Here is a 19620-nt window from a genome sequence, read left to right as displayed (position 1 = left end):
TGTTTCTCTGGAGAACTCTGACTGTGTTAATAATGGTCTAGAAAAACAATCTTATGAATGACTCCTTTGAATTGGTTCTGGGGTCCCTGAAATTGGTTCTCTAATTTGAAAAGATACTAAAAATTCAAATGACTATTCCTAGTAGTAGGGAGGACACTGATAGACAGTGGAATAATGTGGCAATAAAGATACAAAAAAAAAAAAAGAAGAAGAAGAAGAAGAACAATTGGATACTCCTAATCAAATGCTCATAAGAAGCAAGGTTTGGACGCAGTGGCTCACACCTGTAATCCCAGCAGTTTGGGAGGATGAGGCAAGTGGGTCATGAGGCCAGGAGTTTGAGACCAGCCTGGCCAACATAGTGAAACCCCGTCTCTACTAAAAATGCAAAAAATACAAAAATTTAGGCAGATGTGGTGGTATGTGCCTGTAGGCAGGATGGTCTCAATCTCCATGTGCCTGTAATCCCAGCTACTTGGGAGACTGAAGCAGGAGAATCACGTGAACCTGGGAAGCAGAAGTTGCAGTGAGCCGAGATCGCACCATTGTACTCCAGCCAGGGCAACAGTGTGAGACTCCATCCCCTAGAAAAAGAATCAAGGTTCTGGATGACCATGTATTTGATGCTTTAGAACATTTTTGTTAAACTAACAAGTATGGTGAGATTGACTGTTTATTCCTAATTGCACTGGACAATGTGGTGAAATAAAAGGATGAGCTCAGGAATTTAAATCCCCAGTTCAAGCACTGACCTAGAGGTTTCTATGTCTGTACTAAAAAAAACCCTCATGTCTAATAATCACAGAGAAGACATTTCTGAAAACCAAACCCAGAGTGTTTTTTCATAAGTGACTGAATTACAATGCAAATTGAATTCCCAACTTCATAGGTTAACTGCTGTTAAAGTGAGGGTACTTACTAGGAAGGAATGAATCCTGAAAATTAGAATAAGGATATATGGCAGATCCTGATGAAGCTGAGGGCTCCAAGCCCTAAATTCAGCTGACTCTTTTTCTTGCCGGCAAAAGTAGCCCCCACTTGAGGAGGTTAGTCCTGCTTTATTCTAGGAAATTGTAATGGCCTTCCCTGAGGTAGTTGCCTTGCAAGAAAATGCTGAGTCTCCTCAGGATCCATCTCTATCAACCTTCTTTGCTTCTAGACCTGTAACTAGACTCAATTCCCAACAGTTTCCCAAAAATGAAGTACAAACTGAGCCATGATGAGATATGCTATATCTCAAAATAGTAGTATGATTTTTTAAATGTATAAAGACATAAATTGGGAAATATCTGTAGAAATGAATATTAAGAGTGTGGCACCATGGTGGAAGGAACATAAAGTTGTATCAGGCTGAATTTATTACCATGGGTCACCTAAGCAGAGATTCTGGATTCAATGTTGTAGCCTCAGGAGTTATTAAAAAAATCTTAACAGCTTGGTTGGTTGGTTAACTGAAACCTGGATAAAAGGTGGCCTACACTAAATGAAGTTGAAATGCCAGAGCAATCTTGGCATCTGTCTTAGGGTTCTCCAGAGAAGCAGAAACAATAGGCTATATGAGAGGAAATTTATTGTTGAAGTTGGCTCACATGATGACAGAGACAGAAAAGTCTCACGATAGGCTGTGTCAAGCTGGAGAACCACAAAAGCTGCTAGCGTGTCTCAGTCCAGAAACCTCAGAACCAGGGAGGCCAATATCATAGCCTGCAGTTGGAGATGAAAAACTTGAGAGGCAGCAGAGGGAAATGGTGCTAGTCCCGAGTCCAGAAGCTGAAGAACCTGATGATGCCCAAAGGCAGAAGAAAAGATATCCCACTCAGGAAGGGAGAAAGAGAAAGAGAGGGAGAATCTTTCCATCTTCTGTATGTTCATCCCAGAAAGGCCCCCAGTGATCAGATGGTGCCCACTCACATTAAGGACAGATCTTCCTGTCTCAGTCCACTGACTCTCTCTGGTCAGTCTCTCTGGAAACTTTCTCAGGGACACACCCAGAAACAATGTTTCACCAGCCCCATTCATCTAAGCATCATCATCCCTCAGTCCAGTCAACTTGACACCTAAAATTAACCATCACAGCATAGTATAGAAGATGGTATTAACAGGTTTAGGGAGACTGAAGTGTTAGAATGGATTTATAATGTGAGACCTGCTCACTCACCCAAGGTGTATCCAATGGACACACTTTTCACTAAAGAAATAAATGTGGTAAGGGAGCCCCAGCATCCGTGAAGAGCTCTGTAGCGCCTCTTCTTTACAGGTGAGAAATAATGGTGGGAACAGATGCTACTAAACTGGGATTCTTAGGTGCCATAGGGATAATCGGATCCCAGAGTGGCAGGGGACAAGTGACAGCACTTAATCATCAAAGAAATGGGTGTGGTTACTTAATGGACAGCAAAGTCAAAGCAGAAATCAGAGTAGCCTCACAGCACAGACCCATGGCATTAATGAGTTGACCACAGTGTCCTAGAAGTGAAATAGGCAGGCTGTCTACTAAATTCTAACTTCATCTGTGGAAGTGGAAGAGTTTAAGATCAAAAGAACAGAAAGGTAACTTCCGTAGTCATAGCCTCTCAATCACTTCTAGACTTGAGCCAGTTTATGGCCCCAGAACCCCTTGAATGAAAGGGAGGTTAGGTCTCCTTCAGGAACAACTGAGCTACAATGACAAAAATTTCTAATGTTGATCTTTCTCTTGTTACCTCAAAGGGACCCATGGCCTTTTACCAGGGTGACTGTGCAATAGAGAAAAGGATAATCAGACTTTTGGGGGATTATGGCTTTGAACTGACATCAGTTCCAGGAGATCCAAAACCTCACTGTGGTCCACCAGTCAGAATTGGCACTTATGGACTTAAATTTAGCTCAATTCCATCTCAGCTGGTCTCTGGACCCATCCTGTGGTTATTTACGTAGTTCTGAAATGCATAATTAGCGTAGACATGTAATAACCTACCCTGGACTAGCAACTCTGACTCCATCTTAGCTGTAAACTCCAACCTAGCTTCCCCCTCCCTACCATAGCCCCTTTGGGTGCATAACTGAGCCACATTGACGCTGTGCTTACGTCACGCTGGCTCTGTGCTCATTGGCAAGCACATCTGCTATTGTGTATAACTCTTTCTGAACCCCCTCTTGGTGATTGTTTGGAAATACCCTTAGCGACTAACAATCCTGGGAATCTCCTCCCCTTGGTTTCACTTCAGCTAGGCTTCCCCTCCCCTACCTAAATCAAGGTATAAAGGGAAAACTTTGAGCGTTAGCTGTGTCTCAGTCACTGGCTAATAAAAAGCACTCTTAATTTGGAACTCAGTGCGTGGCACATTCCTTCCAACTTGCCCTGTTATTGTAGAAATATTTAGCAACTGGAGAATCCCTGCACTGGTTCTCTGACCTGTGGAATGAAGGCAGTTATTATGAAAGTGCCAGTCAAATTCATCAGAACAGCTTCTACCTAGGAAAATAGTAAACCCAAAGCAATACTGAATCCTTGTAGGGAATACAGAGATTACTGCCAACATCAAGGACTTGAAGGATGTAGGGAGGGTGATTCCCACTGCATTACCATTCAACTCATCAATTTGGCCTATACAGAAAACCAAGGGATCCTGGAAAATGACAGTGGACTTCCATAGACTTATCTATGCAGTGACTTCAATTGCAGTGGCTGTTCAGAATGTGGTTTCATTCCTTGAGCAAATTTACACATCTCCTAGTACCTGCTATAGAGCTATAAATCTGGAAAATGCTTTTTTTTTTTTCTCTCAATACATGATAGCAAAGACTAGAAGCAAAATTCTTTCATCTGACAAGGCCAGCACATCACTGCCACTTTCCTACTCAGGGGTATATCAACTCTCCAGCCCTACGTCATAATTTAGTTGCAGAGATCTTGATTGTCTTTCCCTTGCACAAGACATGACACTGGCCCATTACCTTGATCATATTATATTGATTAGACCTAATGAGTGAGAACAAGCACTTTAGACCTATTGTTAAGACATTTGCATGTAGAAGGATGGGAAATTAATCCAACAAAAATTCAGGGGCCTTCTACCTCAGTAGAAGGCAGAAATTTCTAGAGATCCTGTGGTACAGTACATGTCAAGATATCTCCTCTAAGTTTAAGAATTAAGTTGTTGGCCGGGCGGGGTGGCTCAAGCCTGTAATCCCAGCACTTTGGGAGGCTGAGGCGGGTGGATCACGAGGTCAAGAGATTGAGACCATCCTGGTCAACATGGTGAAACCCCGTCTCTACTAAAAATACAAAAAATTAGCTGGTCATGGTGGTGTGTGCCTGTAATCCCAGCTACTCGGGAGGCTGAAGCGGGAGAATTGCCTGAACCCAGGAGGCGGAGGTTGTGGTGAGCCGAGATCACGCCATTGCACTCCAGCCTGGGTAACAAGAGCGAAACTCTGTCTCAAAAAAAAAAAAAAAAAAAAAGAAGAAAAATTAAGTTGTTGCATCTGGCCTCTTCTATAATCAAGAGAGAGGAGCAATGCTAAGTAGACCTCTTTGGATTTGGAGGCAACACATTCCCTATTTGAGTATACTACTCCAGCCTATTTACTGAGCTGACTGAAAAGCTGTTCATTTTGAGTGGGACCCAGAGAGGCTATCCATCAGATCCAGATTACCATGGAAATATTCCTGCTATTTGAGCCATATAATCCAGCAGATCCCATGGTGCTTGCCATGGCAATAGTAGAGAGAGATCTCTTCAGAGCCTTTGGAAAGCTTCTATAGGTGAACCACAGTCTGGAATATTAGGATTTTGGCACAGAGCCCTGCCTTTTCCTGTAGATGGCCACTCTCCTTTTGAGAAAGCATTTTTTGCTTGCTATTGGGCCTTAGTAGAGACTGAATGCTTAACTCTGGGCCACCAAGTTACATCGAGACCTGAGCCATCCATCATAAACTAGGTGTTATCTGACCCACCAAGCCACAGAGTTGGGTGCTCTGAGCAACATTTCATCATCAAATGGAAGTGATATGTATGTGATTGGGCCCACATAGGCCATTGGAGGCATAAATAAATTACACGGAGAAATGGTTAAATGCCCGTGGTCCCCTCTCCTGCTACGTCGCCTTCTCTTTTCCAGCACACATATATTGCCTCATAGGAGTTCGCTACAATCACTTTACTGAGGAAGAGAAAACTTGGGCCTGGTTTATAAATGGTTTCTTGTGATAGGCAGACACTGCCTGAAAGGGGGCAGCAGCACGACAGCCCCTTGACTCCATGCCTGAAGCGTGGCTGTGAAGGAGAAGCCTCTCAATAGGTGGAACTTCACAGTGCATCTGGTCATTTGGTTTGCTTCAGAATGGAAGTGGCCAGAGATGTGAGTGTATACCGATGCATGAGCTATGACCGATGATTTGGCTGGATGGTCAGGGACTTGTAAGGAACGTGATTGGAAAGCTGGTGACTAAAATTGAGGAAGAGATAGACAGATAGACTTCTCTGAATGGGCAAAAAGTGTGAAGATGTTTGTGTATCATATCACCAATCATTTGTGAATCTCACTGAAGGATGACCTCTGCAGAGGACAATTTTAATAATCAAGTGGATAGGAAACTATTCTATGCACAGCAGTGAGCTTGTTTTCCCAGTTACTTCTATTATTGCCTAATGGGCTCCTAGGCAACTCAGCAGCAGACATGGAGGTTACACACAGGCTCAGTAACATAGGTTTCTACTCACCAAGCCTAGCCTGGCTACAGCCACGACTAAGTGTCCAATCTGCCAGCAGCAGAGAACAACGCTGAGTCCCATCAGGGGCTCATTACCTGGGGTGAGAAGCCAGCTACCTGGTGACAGTTTGATTACATTGGACCACTTCCATTATGGAAGGGGCAGTGTTTTGTTCTTACTAAAATAGAAACTTGCTCTCGATACACATTTGCCTGCATGCAGTGCTTGTGCCAAAACTACCATCTGTGGACTTTCGGAATGCCTTATCCACTGTCGTGATATTCTAGGTAGCATTGTTTCTGATCGAGAAAATCACGTCACAGCAAAAGAAATGTGGCAATGGGCCCATGCTCATAGAATTCACTGGCCTTATTATGTTCCCCATTATCCTAAAGCAATTGGCTTGATGTAATGGTAGAATGGCCCTCTCAAGATGCAGTTATAGCACCAGCTAGGTGACAAGACCTTCCAGGATGGGGGCAGTGTTCTCCAATAAGCTGTTTTTGCTGTGACTAAGCATCCAGTATATGGTGCTGTTTCTTCCGTAGTCCAGATTCATGGATCCAGGAATCAAGGAGTGGAAAAGAGGTGGACTCACTATTACCCATAGTGACCCACTAGCAAAATGTTTGCTTCCTGTTCCCAGAACCTTATACCATGCTGATCTAGACATCTTAGTTCCAAAAGGAAGAATGCTTCTACCAGTGATGCATATGGTTTCACTGAAGTGGAAGTTAAGACTGCTACAGGCAGTGGTTCATGTCTGTAATCCCAGCACTTTGGGAGGCCGAAGCGGGCAGATCACGAGGTCAGAAGTTCAAGACCAGCCTGGCCGACATGGTGAAACTCTACTAAAAATACAAAAAAAAAAAGAAAAAGAAAAAAAAATTAGCTGGGTGTGGTGGCAGGCACCTGTAGTCCCTGCTACTTGGGAGGCTGAAGCAGGAGAATCGCTTGAACCCATGAGGCAGAGGTTGCAGTGAGCTGAGATTGGGCCACTGCACTCCAGCCTGGGCAACACAGCGAGAGATTCTGTCTCGAAAAAAAAGATTGTTCTATGGCCACTTGGAGGGAGGACTTTACACCTCTGAATAAATAGGCAAAGAAGGGAATTACAGTTGTGATTGAGGTTATTGATCCTGATAGCTAAGGGGAAATTTGAGGCTTATTGATCCTGAGTGCTAAGGAAAAATTGGAGGGTATTGATCCTGATTACTAGGGGTAATTGGACTGCTATTACACAACAGATGTAAGAAAGAATATATCTGGAATTTCAGAATTCCTTAAGGTTTCTCTTAGTACTACAATGTCCTAAGTAAAGTCAATGGAAAATACTACAATCCAATTTAGGTTAGGCAAAGCTACTAGTGGTCCAGGCCCTTCAAGAATGATGATTTGGGTCATTATATTAGGCAAAAACACAGCCAATTGAGGCGTTTGTGGAGGTCACAGGGAATATGGAATGGGTAGTAGAACAAGGCAGTTATAAATACCAGTTATGACTATGTAAGCCATAGCAAAAACAAGAAGTGTAATTATTTGTTAAATTTTATTATGAATATGTTTGTAGGTATATATGTGCAAACATCTGTATATATAAAATTTCTTTAATATATCTTTATTTTCTTTCCTGTTATCCCCTTATCCTATAATTAAGAGTATACATCATAGTATTTACATCATAGTATTTAAGCTACAGCATGTCAAGGAGGAGCATGAACATTACCCAAGGACTTGGGCTCTTCTTCTAAATAAAGGTTTGATGCACTTTCAGTTGTATGCAGAATAGTCGTATCATTAGGTGGGAGTATGATTTTGTAGTTATCTTTATTTGGAGATTAAGTACGGTTTTAAAAGATGTGTATGGTTGGCAAGTTGACAAGGGGTGGACTGTGAGGGTTAATTTTATGTGTCACTTTGCTGGGCGTGGTGTCTAGTTTTTTGGTCAAACACTCCATGTGGCTATGAAGGTATTTTGTAGATGTGACTAACATTTATAATCAGTTGACTGTTAGTAAAGAAGATTATCCTAGAAAATGTGGATGGGCTTCATCCAGTGAGTTGTCTTAAGGGCAAAAAGGGTGATTTCCTGGAGAAGAAATTCTGCCTCAAGTCTGTTGCATGGAAATTCTACCTGAGTTCCAGCCTGTCAGGCCACCTTACAGATTCCAAACTCTCTAGCCCTACAGTTGTGTGAGCCAATTCCTTTAAATAAATTTCTCCTTCTGAGTCTCTCTCTGTCTTTCTCATATACATGTATATATACATATATATGCACATGTATATGTGTATGTATATATATATATATATAATCATTCTTTTATTGTGCTTAATTTTACTGTGTTTTGCAGATACTGCATTTTTTTAAACAAATTGAAAGTTTCTGGCAACCCTGCAATCAAGTAAGTCTACTAGCGCCATTTTTCCAAAAGCATGTGCTCACTTTGTTAGCACGTTTTAGCAATAAAGTATTTTTTTACTTAAAGCATGTACTTTACACATAATGCTATTGCACACATAGATTATAGAAGTATAAACTTATATGTACTGAGAAATCAAAACATTCTCATAACTCACTTTATTGCATTATTTGCTTTATTGTAGCAATCTGGAACTGAACCAATAATACCTCTGAGGTATTCCTGTGTATGTACACACACACACACACACACACACACACACGTATGTGTGTGTGTGTGTATATATATATATATATATCCCTTATTGATTTTCTGAAGAACCCTGACTGATACAAAGTAGATGGAAGAGACATGTTGACTTCTAAGTGCCTCAGGGTGGCAGTGGAGATGTGTTATTTCTCCATCTTCTTGCCAGAACTAGGTCTCACTTTTCTGCCAAGACAAGAGTATAAACTGAGGGGAGTGCTTGGATCCTTAGGGAGCACTATCTGTCTCTGCTACATCTTCACTAATAGAGTAATTTTAACCATCTTTTGGTCTATTGAGGTAGTATGTTATGTGGAAAGGAGATTTGATGGGAAGAGGGCTCTTTTTACTTCAGAACTCATCCCACAGAGGCAGCTGCCTGCCTTATGGCTATAAGGCAATATAAGTTAGTGGAATATACCTGTTTTCAAACTCTGGCTCTGCAACATTCTAGATCTATGGATCAATCAAGTAAAATAACTTTTTTAAACCTCAGTTTACATTCTGATGATATAAGAATGATGTTATCTAACCTATCAGATGCTTAAGAGGCTTAAATGAGGCAATTTGTGTGAAATTTAGTCGTCTAAACTCATAGTTATTAGGGAAGCTTTGGTCTAGAACTCATGATTATAAAAGAAGGCAAGGTTAGCCAAAATGGAGTCTTCATGGTCTAGTGGGATGGGAGATCAAGTGCCTTGAAGATAGCGTGGTCTGGGGCATCTCCATGGCTCACTAGTGTCTTGTGTCAGATGGAGTCTGACATTTTCCTTGTTTTACTTTCCTTGTTTTACTTTTTGTTTCCACCAGGCATGCCCCCTTTTCCATACACACCCATGTTGTGGTGAGCTCTCTGTATCTACATATACAGAAGGACTTGAGCATCCTCAGGTTTTGACATCCACAACACATTCTGGAACCAATCTCTTGACCGTACCAAGGAGCAACTGTATAGTCTAGCTTCTACCTCCATCTCCGCAATCTCCAGGAGCATGTACAACAAGCCATTCATAAATGTCCATTCCAAGTGAGAACAGTTCTCATGGGGCCCTGGACCGACTGTGGGGAGGAAAACGAAGGACTGGCCAGCAGGAGGACCTGGTGTGCTGGTCAAGGGAGCTCTGACCATACTTGTTCTAGGCCTATGGCCTTGGTCTTCTCTGAAAACAGGAAGAGAGAAAGAGGAGGAAAGAGTCAAAATGTTTAGGAAGACAAGCTAGATTTGGAAACATCGGAAAGGGGAAGGGAAGCAGCAGAAGTTGGAACCAGAGCGCTGTCCCTAGATTCTTGGCCTAAGTTGACATTCTTTTAAATCCTCTTTAAAAATGAAAGAAAAAGGAGGAAGGGTAATGCTATTGTACAGAAGCTACTGCTTTTAATTCTCCCATGGCAAGAGAGACAAAAGCAGGAAATTCATCCCTGGGTTTGGCCAAATCACAGAAAAGCACATAAGAAGAATAGCCTGATTCCCAAGCCGCATTGTAGAAAACATCAGAATGAATGAAATTTAAGCCTGAATGCAAACATCTGTGGAATTTTTACTTGGGGGAAGGAGAAAGAAAGTCAGATTAAGACCTACAGCATCTGAAAGAACAGGTTAATACAAATAATAAGTATTTACCACAGTTTTGTAACTCTAATGGCACTCCCACATGACACAGATTTTCCAAAACATCAACTTCCTTGAGAAACCACAATGTTTACTCCGTCTTTAACGTGTACATAATGTACCCACGGTGTTGTTTTTGCTTTCCCGACCTCTTTGGACCCTCTTCTGCTACAGAAACCTTTCTTCCTGTGAGAATCCATTCCAAGAGGTGCAGGCAGAGCTGCCCTGCCCCGCCACCAGCTCTGCCAACAGGGTGCATTTGTAAGCAAACCTGGCATCTGGTGGTGCTTCAGCCCTCAGGCCAGGGTGGATTGCTCAGAAATGGGCACCATCACCCAAGTAGGGCCAAGCAGAGCCTTCCCTGTGGTTTGATACACAGACTTTGGGAAGGAGCAGGAAGCTTTCTTCTTCTCTGAGATCGTGAAAGTTGAGGACTAAAGACTCTGGAGAAGCTAAGCTATTTTTGTCATCGCCTGCAGGGAACAAAGAAGATGAGGAGGAAAGAAACAGACTCAGAAGATGGAGTGAGACTGAGCTCTGGCTGTCACCTTTCCAAACAGGAGCCTGTGGTTTCTCAGTGTCTAAGGCAGTCCCTAAATGACCAGCACCAATAAGAAAGGGGTGCTGAAATGGTGCCGGCCTCAATGGGAATGCCTTCTCCATCAACCTCCTGAGATAGGTCCTGGAGGACAAGGGCGTGGACCAAGAGCAGAAACCGCCATAGAGCTCGCTGCTATGATAGACGGGGTGTCCAACGTCTGTCAGGAATCAGATCCTGTCTGCACTACCCTACAGACTTGTCCTCCTCTTTCCAATTTTCAGATGAAGAGTTTTCAATGAAAGGTCTCTTCAGATAAAATCTTACCTAATTGAAACCACACAAAATGTCCCTGAATTCTCCCAGCATCTTCTAAGTTTCTTAGTCCTGAACACCAACACACTTTCTTAAAAAGCTACCATAGGTAGAGTTACAGGAATTAGAGGGGGTGACAAGTGTGTACTCGACCTTAAAATAAAGCCTTCGTGTCAGGGGCTTATGGTGATTGTCTTAAATGGAGGCTTAAACTGGTGTGCCTCTGTGTGTGTGTGTGTGTGTGTGTGTGTGTGTGTGTGTGTGTGTAGAAAGAAAAGAGAGACAAAGAGTGAGTCAGAGTCAACTGGATTTGGCACAAGCTGAAAAACATCTAAACCTCTTACCCCTGAAAGACAGAAGGTGAAGGTACAGGAGGCTGGGGTGGAGGTGATTGAAGGGTGCATGTGACAGTCTCCATCTCAAAAGTCAGGATCTATACAGACTCCAGGGCATATAGGGCAGCTAACACACCCAGGCCTCAAGGGCACTCACTGAGTCCCAGTCATGGGACAGGAAAAGGAAAGAAAAGAGACGAAAGGCAAAAGTAAGGATGCATTCAGACAAATCCCTAAAATCTAAAGGAAATAAAACAGAGTAAGTGGGTGGAAGGTAGGAGGGAGATCTTTCACTCTTTACCAAAATCTGAAACTGAAAATAGGAATGTCTCCTCTGGCCTTCAGTTGAACACTAATCAGTTTTAGAGAATGACTAGATCATTGGGGGGAAAAGGGACCAAAGAAGAACTGGATAGCAGATCTGGATCTAATTTTAGTGCTGCAACATGCTGATTGTAACACATTGCTTAAAGGTCTGGGCTTCACTTTTGTAAAGTGGGGGTAATGATGCCCCTCTTGCAGGGCTATTGAGAGGAGAACGTTCCCTCATGCATGAAAATTGCCCAGCACAGTGTCTGGGATGCAGTAAGCTCAGCAAGCATGAGCTTGTATCTACTTTCCCTTCTGTGTGCCCTGGCTGTCTTCCCACAGTGCCCAGGCCAGTTCCCAATGGCGCCAGTCTTATTCTTTGATACCAGCGGGCATGCAGCCCCACCTCAGGAAGGGAAGGACTGGGCCAGCTCCAGCTCAAGCGGAAGTCCACCAGCCATGCTGGCCTCACCTTTTACCGAAGGCTGTAGTTGCTCCTTAGCTACCACTTTCATGTTCACATCAAGCAACTCATGAGGCTCAGGTGGAATTGCAGAGTGAGAATCATCCATGGCAAATACCTCTTCTCCCAAACCATATTCCAGGCCTCAGGACAAGCAGCAGCCCTTGTGCCGGCCTGTAATTTCCATGAACGAGCTGCTCGTAGCTTTGCAGCTCTGTTCCCCAGATTTCTAGTAAAGCAGCTGAAGTCTTCGAAACCTCTGTGACTGTACAGATACAAAGGAATGGCAAGTCTCACAAAGCACTTCCAGGGTACTGTGTCTTTGAGCATATTAGAGGGGTAGGAGGGTGCTTATCCCTTCACATATAGGTGTTTAAAAACCAGCTCTTCCTGAATGGTCTAATGCAGTGGATGTCATGCAGAAAAAGAGGGATGGGCAGTTATTCTTTTTAAATACCCTGTTTTTCTAGTTTCAAAAGTAATACATATTTACTGTAGAAAACATGGACACCTTATATTAGCAACACTGGCTAATGTAATTGAAGACTTTAGAATCATAGTGGATTCACAGAATAAAACATTATTTCTCACTCATACAAGGTGGAATGCAGAGGTTTCTAGGAAGCTGGCTGTTTGGTTACTCCCCCCAGGAAGTGACTCAGGGATTGAGGTTCCTTCCATCTTGCTGTGTCCCTGCTCCCAGGACCTCAGAGGCTTCAGCCACACCCTTTGCATCATTTAGCTAACCAGGCAACAAGCAGAGAGAGACGGAGAGAGAGAGGAGAATTGCTCAAGATTCTTCTAAAGCCAGCTCTAAAAGGCCTTCATCACCTTTATAGCCTACATCACTTTTCCCACATTCCATTGGCCAACCCGTATACAAGGAAACTGGGAAATACCATTTTTTCTGTGTGCTTATGAAGAAAATGACATGGTACAGCTAACACATAGCTCTGCCTCTGCCCACAGTGCATTAGAGCACATAGGGCAGATAACCTACAACTTGATAACTCTGAGACATTTCACTGGTAACAACATGGTTTGCATCCTTTGTGGTTTTATTATATGCATATCTATTAATAAACATTTGCAATATAGCATCATACAATATATACCGTTTTATAGCATATACTTTTCTAAACCTTGCAGCTTAACTATTAATTTTCTTCACCAACCCAATTTTATAAGACTGTGTAGTATTACTCTGTATGGATTATCATGATTAACGTTACCAATGTTGTAAGATTGATTCCGATCCAATTGCTAGTTTCCATTTTCTTTCATAAACAGCAATATAATATAAATATGCATGACATGTCTGATTATTTACATGGGACACATTTCTAGAAATGAAATGTATAAATCAAAGGAAAGTATATTTTTAAGACTGATAAAGTGGCTTCGAAATGCCTTCTTCCTAGGATCTTACTTTAGAAAGTTTAACCACTATGGCCATGTTTTTGCAAGCCTTCGCTGAGTTCTAAGCAAACAATTCTCATTTTCTGAGGTGTCTCTGTAGAAATGCACTCTTCAGCTTCTGTTTGCTGAGGACATAGACTATACTTTGTCAACTTAAAAAGGGAAGGATATGTGCAAAGCCATGGGAACCAAGGTTGGCTGAGCCCATGCTCATGGGGTACAAGGCACAATGCTTCATAAGGAATTACACTTAACATTTACAATAACCTTGAGAGGTAAGCTGTTATTATCTCAGTATTTGGAGAACACTGAGGTTCAGGTACACCCAATCATTGGCTCAAGACTATTAATGGTGGAGCCAGGACTCAAATAAGCCCTGCCTTGGGCAAAATTGTGAAGGTAATAAAGGAAATATGTTTCCACTCTTTTCATTTTCTTGTCTTTGAGTGCCCACGATCCTGCTGTCTCTACCCTGCTACCCTGTCAAAGCAGGGACAGAGCTTTGAGGATATGGCAAAAAGATTGATCAGAGAATCAGAAGAACTGAGCTGAGATCTTAATGGTTTCAAGCAATATGCGATACTTACCTTGGGAAATCTGTCTTCTCATCCGTAGGAAGAGGAATTTGGACCAAATAAGCTCTAAATCTGTTTCATGTCTCACTTAGAGGCAAAGACCAAGACTTCAAACTCAGGACTGTAACTGGCATGCCACTGTATCCTAGAGTCTCAGCCTCCGTTTCCATAGATGAGGAATTCAGTCCAGATGGCGTCTTAGATTCTTTCAGGGCTTATTCCCGAGCCTTTTCACAGAGCACAGCCAAAGACCTAGTGCATAGCTAACTCTCAGCTCTTTAAGCCTCCATATTCAGACACCACCAAAAGGTGCTGGATAAATATTCTAATTGCATTGAATATAGTTACCCTGATGCTACTCAACAAGAGAGACAGACTTCTGCTGCAGAATATTAATACTGTACTGTCTGTATCTACTTCCCCTTAATCCAGACACATGATTTTGCTGTAGCTATAGAGGTCTTCACTTGGTCCTTAATAAATGTTTACTAGGAAAATGCTACTCTATATGTTTCATTAATAATCTAGAGTTCTTTATCCTGCCCGTATCAGTGCCAGTAAGCAAAGACTATAGAAATAGTGACTTGTGCAATCCACTGTTTTTGAACTCTTGGATTGCCCAACCAACCCTTTTTGACAATTTTGGCAATGCACTCTGCATGCAAATTCAGAGACCTGCATTGGGAATAGAGCCAAATGTCATAGTGGAATTATAGTCCTGGCACCATTGTTCTTCATTTTGAGGGGGTTCAAAGGTCACTTGGACAACTTAATAAAAGCTTATATATGGCCTTTTTAAAGAAAAAAATGCATGTAAGCACATGCACAGGCACGTACACACACACACACACACACACACACACACACACAGAGGGTGATTTTCAAAATGTTAAAAATATAGCATAGTCCTGGCCCTGTTGATTTAGAGGAAGGGCACTAGAGGTCCCCTGCTGAGCCAGACAGCGGCTCTTCACTTGTTGGATTGCGGGGATACCTGAAGGGTTTCTAGAGACAGCCCAGAACAGCTGGGCTGTGGGGGCACCAGGAAGGTTTGGAACAGAATCTATTTACCAACCAGCATGGAGGCATTTGAATATTTTAACCCCAATACAGATGTACTGGTGTCAATCACCTACTGGCAGACTTGCAGATACATATAAAGTTTACATGCAAATTCAGAAGGATTCAGGGATCCCTTAGGGGTTCAAGGATACCAAATAAAGAAGCCCCATATTATTGATATTTCTTCTGGAAATAAAAGAAAATAAAACCACTTCGTTAAGTAATTTAGGTATAGTCACCCTACCTCTTAAGTTCTCAGTTTTGGCATCTATCAAATGAATGAATAAAACTTACCTCTAACCTGAAGTCCCTTCCTCTTTGTCAAGTCAGTAGTCAGTGAATGGGCAGGGGACTGCTCGTCTTATGCTACTTTTTTAAAAAGTTCAGATGGGCTGGGCTCAGTGGCTCATGCCTGTAATCCCAGCACTTTGGGAGGCTGAGGCAGGAGGATTATGAGGTCAGATCAAGACCATTGGGGCTAACATGGTGAAACTCCATCTCTACTAAAAATACACACACAAAAAAAAATTACCGGGAGTAGTGGCATGTGCTAGTAATCCCAGCTATTCAGGAGGCTGAGGCAGGAGAATCACTTGAACCCAGGAGGCAGAGGTTGCCATGAGCTGAGATCGCACCATTGTACTCCAGCCTGGACAAAAGAGCAAGACTTGGTCTCAAAAAAAAAAAAAAAAGTTCAAATGCTGTTTCCTTGAACCCTTTTATGGAGCCAAGTAGGGTATAAATAAACTGGAACAGGGTCAACCATGCAGAATAGCTTTCTAAAATGAGTCATGAATTGCCAAGAGTTAAAACTTGTTTTGCAGTCATGGGAGTGTTAGAGGACAGCTGGCCACCACAGCCTGTAAAATGACCTTTCCTGGGTTTGAAAGCTCTGTTGAGTCACCCTTTGGACTTCATTCCTCCAGGCGAAGCAATTACAGTTTCTTTAACTTCTCTTCTTTCGTCCTATTTTCAGGCTGAACTAGATGAGCACAGACATGGGTTTGGACCTCTAATAAGGTTCTGACTAACATGAGCTGAAAAAGAGCATTTTTTTTTTTTTTAACAATGGACAACTTTCCCTTATTCATTCCTGAGTTCCCTCCAAACCTACATTTCTCTCTCTTCTTCTCTGTCTCTTTTATCATTTAAGTTGCTTTTGAAATTCCATGCCTTCTGCGAAGCCAAGGCCACCCATCTTACACAACTCCATTTTATTCTGTGTGTATGGTGGCCCTGGAGTTGTAAACAGCAGTGGTGATGCAGGGTAAGCAAGTCCCAGAATTGGGGCTTAGCACAGGAAGGTTCTTGGCTTCACTCAGGAAAGAATTCAAGAGTGAGACTATGGCAGAAGAAAACAGATTTATTGAGGTGACAGTGTTACAGCTTCATGACTGCTCCTGTGGAGCAAGGCTCCCCCATAGGTAGTGTGTTGAGAGCAGCAGCTCAGAGGCAGCTCCAAGGTCAGATTTACATCCATTTTTGATTACATGAAAATTAAGGGGCAAGTTACTCTGAAATTTCTCGGGAAAAGGGTGATAATTTCCGGGTCATTGCCATGGAAAGTGGTGGTAACTTCCAGGTGTTGCCATGGCAGTGGTAAACTGACATGCCACTGGTGGGTTATCTTATGGAGAGGTGCTTTTACCTCCTCCCTGTTTCAGCCAGTCTTCAGTCTGGTCCAGAATAAAGTCACTCCTCCTACCTCAGTGATATTCCATGAAGCTTCCTTGATAAACTCAAAACTTCTTAAGGATTTTCCCTATCTATCCAACCAGGGAGCTACCAAAGAATGCACTTACTCACTGTTCTACATTCTCGAGTCTTAGCTATTCTGAGCCCGATCGACTTCACAGGCTAACCTGACTCCTCACCCGGACAGATCTCCCTAAATGAGTATCACCAACTCTAACAACCTCTGTAAGCCTTCTATGGGAATGACTGTAGCTCCCACAGGGACAGCAGAGACAAGTCTTGAAAGAGCGGAGGATAGATGCTGGATAACAGAGCAAGTGAGGTCCTATAGGTAGGAAGGGGCCAGTTCTGGGGTGCTAGGAAAACCAGGTCAGTTCAGATCTGTTATGGTGGCAAGCAGGAAGCCACTGAAAGTCTTTGGGCATAGAAGTGTTCAGTGACACCATCCTTGTTGGCATTGAGATTTCTAGACAATGTGTTGTCTCTGGCCATCCTAATACCAGCTTCCCACCCTTTCCACTCATAGGAATATAGCTAATTTTCCCAGTGATTTGGGAATGACCTCAGTAAAGAGAAGACATATATGAACAAGGTTATGGATTCCTATATGTTCATTTGATGATGAATGCAAAGACATCTATGTGCTCTACTTTGTTCACAGTGGAAAATTCAAGCTGAACATTAGCACTATTTTTCTTAAAATTTTTGGGCAAAAGCTAAACAGTCTGAGGTGAAAGACGAATGGCTCTCTCAGCAACTGGCTTTCAGATGCAACCAGCTGCACATCAGTTCTCCTCTTCAGGCACCATGTAAAAAAATGCCACCCATCGAGGGAAGATGGGGGCAATCCTTTTTTTCCCAGCGGAAAAGTGAATCAGAACAAGATCAACAGATGCGTGCTTGAATGCCTGAAAACAAACCCTTCATGGGGCAGTTTCCAGGGTGACACTGGAGCTGGAAAGGGATAGAAAGGGATCAATGGTCACCAGGAGAATGTGTGAAATTCTTTCAGCGATGGAATCAGAGCCTCTTGCCAGGTGAAGGGCAAGCCCAGAATGGGTAGGATGCTGGCCCTTCTACGTGGCCCTTGAGAATTATTCCCGAACATATTGAAAAGGAGAAAGAAGGCTACACAAAAAGCAGAGTTCACAGAAAAAAAGAACAAAGTCATCTGATTTGCCTCATTGATGTTTTTAACTAAAATTCCAGGAAGCAAATATTTCAAAGGAACAAGAGGCCAGTATACGGAGACAGGTTCAGATTGCACTAACATTGAAAGCTTCCCATATACTAAGCACTGTGCCAGCATTTCATAGGTGTCATCTCATTTCATCTCAGCAACAACAAAAGCTACATTATCATCATCCTCCTGTTCAGCTGAAATGCTGGTACATAAACGAATTTAAAATTTTTCCCCTTTAAAGTTGATGTATTATTCACAGACAACAGAATGCACCTATGTTAAGAATGCAGCTTAAAAAATACATTGACATTTCTACATCCAGTAACTGCCTCCCTAACCAATATATAGAACATTTTCACCAACCCAGAAAATTTCTTGATGCCCCTTTCAAATAAAAAACCATCCCCCAAGAGGCAGCCACCCTTCAGTTTTCTATTATAATTTATTCGTTTTGCCCATTGTATTAATTTGCTAGGGCTGCCATCCATAACAAAGCACCACAGACTGGGTGGCTTAAATGACAGAAACTTATTTTCTCACAATCTGGAGGACAGAATTCCAAGACTGAAGTGTTTGGAGGGTTGGCTTCTTCTGAGGCCAGTCTCTCTCCTTGGCTGGTAGATGATCGTCTTCTCCCCTTGTCACACACGGTCTTTCCTCTGCGTGTCTTAATCTTTTTGTCTTATAGGACACCATATTGGATTAGAGCCCCGGATAATGGTCTCATTTTTACTCAGTTACCTCTTTAAAGGCTCTATCTCCAGAACATTCCAAGGTACTGGGGATTAGGATGTGAACATATGAATTTTGGAGGGGGCGTGATTCTACCCGTAACACCTATTCTTGAACTTCATATAAAGGTAATCATATAGATGTAATCTTTTACATCTGTTTTTTTTTTTTCACTCAACGTAGTATTTTAAGATTTCATTCATATGGTTGTGTGTGTCGGTAGTCTGTCTTTTATTCATCGTATGAATATATCTTAGTTCACCTATCCATTCTTGCTAATGCACGTCCAGATTGTTTTCCGTTCTGGCTGTTTTTGAAAAGTCTGCTATGGATATTCTCATTCAAGACATGTTGTACATATGTGTTCATTTCTCTTGGGTAAATACCTGGGAGTGAAATTGCAAGGTCACAGGAAAGATAAAGGGCTAACTTCATAAAAACCCACCAAACAGAGTCGCAGGGTGGCTGTACCATTCTACCAGCCCACAACAGTCTAAGAGCTCTCTGGTGCCTGCACATCCCTGTCAACACTTGGTTTCATCAGTCTTAAATTTAATCATTCTAGTGTGTGTGAAGTGGAATCTCATTGTGATTTTAGTTCAACTTCTCTAAATACTGGTGATGTCGAGCACTTTTTCATTACTCATCGGCTTTTATGTATCTTTGTGATATACATAGCCAAGGTTCTTTCTGTACTTTTTAAAAAATTGAATCGTTCATCTTTCTCATTGATTTTTAAGTAGCAAAACTTCTTCTGTTTTCTGTATAAAAGTCATGTGTGGCTGAGCACAGTAGCTCACACCTGTGATCCCCATGCTTTGGGAAGCCAAGGAGGAAAGATTGCTTGAGTTCAGGAATTCGAGACCAGCCTGGGCAACATGGTGATACCTTGTGTCTACAAAAATACAAAAAATAGCTAGGTGTGGTAGTGCATGATATAGTCCCAGTTACTTGGGAGGCTGAAGGGAGAGGATTGCTTGGGCCAGGGAGGTTGAGGCTAAGGTGAGCCAAGATTGCACCACT

Source organism: Saimiri boliviensis, chromosome 7, assembly GCF_048565385.1.
Source record: "Saimiri boliviensis isolate mSaiBol1 chromosome 7, mSaiBol1.pri, whole genome shotgun sequence".
NCBI lineage: Eukaryota > Metazoa > Chordata > Mammalia > Primates > Cebidae > Saimiri > Saimiri boliviensis.
This window is presented reverse-complemented; position numbering follows the sequence as displayed.